The sequence below is a fragment of the Solanum tuberosum genome, unplaced genomic scaffold (assembly GCF_000226075.1).
Source record: "Solanum tuberosum cultivar DM 1-3 516 R44 unplaced genomic scaffold, SolTub_3.0 scf00494, whole genome shotgun sequence".
NCBI classification, from domain to species: Eukaryota; Viridiplantae; Streptophyta; class Magnoliopsida; order Solanales; family Solanaceae; genus Solanum; species Solanum tuberosum.
Genome location: NW_006239417.1, coordinates 362,105 through 363,693, shown reverse-complemented (window position 1 = coordinate 363,693; position 1,589 = coordinate 362,105).

The following is a 1,589-nucleotide window of genomic DNA, read 5'->3' as shown; positions in this document are numbered from 1 at the left end:
CACTGACTTCGCATCTCATGACATGACAACTGACACCTCACTAATAGTTACTAATAGTAATAATAAATAAATAAATAAATAAATAAGATGGTTGTTACCCGTGTTGTACTCATTTCATGTTACCATCAATTTTTAGTGTGATTGTGTTGTTACTTTAATATGTTTATTTTATTTTGTTTTTATTTATTATTTAATAATTGTATTTCATCTTTTATCCTACTTTTTCATAATAACTCTAGTCCGTACCCTACTTCTCTTATAGATTTATTATTCAAATTATGGATGTGTGCACGTGACATTATGTAACAATGAAGAATGATACAATCTATCCAAACATTGTATTCATTAAAAGTTAAAATAATACATTACGATACAATACAACATAGTACAATACAACACAATACAATACATTATGAAACAATTCGTAACAACCACATAGACAAAGTGTTAAAGCAAGGAAAAATAAATAAAATGAAAATGGTTTGAGGTTTTCATCTTTGAAAAAATAGAATTTACATAATTTAAAAGGTTTTTAAAATGTTGAGGGTGTGTTTTGTAGGATCAAAAACAAAAAAGGGTAAAACTACAAATACGATCATTGATACACATAATTATCCAATAGATATTACAAATATAATTCGCTTCTTTCCTCTCTTCTTTCCTTTCGCCTCCTTATAACATATACCACTACAAATCGTAATTAAGCAAATTATAACGGAATTTTATTATGTTTATAGTCCAAGTTATTTTTGAAATTTCCTCTAAAATATATTGGGCATACCCCATTTTGATTTTTGGAAAATAACCGCAGGAGAATTCCTCTTCTTCACATGTTCATCTTGGTATTTCATAATTTTTTAAATTTTATATTTCAAATTTCATGAATACATTCTTGAAAAGTCAAATTATAATAATAACAATGGGCCTAGGCACGTGACAAGTGGACTTGGCCCAAGTAATGGGCCTAGGCACAAGTGAAAATGGACTTGGCCCATGTAATTTGACGCAAACAAATTGATCCAATAAGACATGGAACATCAAGCTACAAAGTCCAAATGGTTCTTTGACACAATCATATTTGGGACTATTATATTTCAAATCTCATTAGAAACTAAAATAAAATTAGAAGTATGGAATACATGTAGGGTTATAAATGCTAATTTAATAACTCTTAGCAGGTTAATGGCTAAATTGATAAGGAAATGAGTAAATTGTATTCCGTGTCATTAAATCGTTAACTATAAAATTTCAAATCATTTTTCAAACGTTAATCCAACAATCCATTAACAATAAACATATTTTGTGATGAAATTATCGGTTACGATTCGATCTAAATAACCCTATCATTCATCTACTCATCTCCCTTAACACTCATTTCTTAAAAAAAATCATCTGATGTTTGATATTCGCATTGAAATCCGACTAATTCTGATTTGCGCTGCGTAAAACAGTCATTCATGGGAAACACTCCGACCAAAAAAAAATTCATATCCAAAATTTAAACTCAAAACCTCTAATTAAAGAAAGAACATCCTCATCCACTATATTATATTCTTTGATTAAGGAATTCCTTCCCCCCCCCTCCCCCT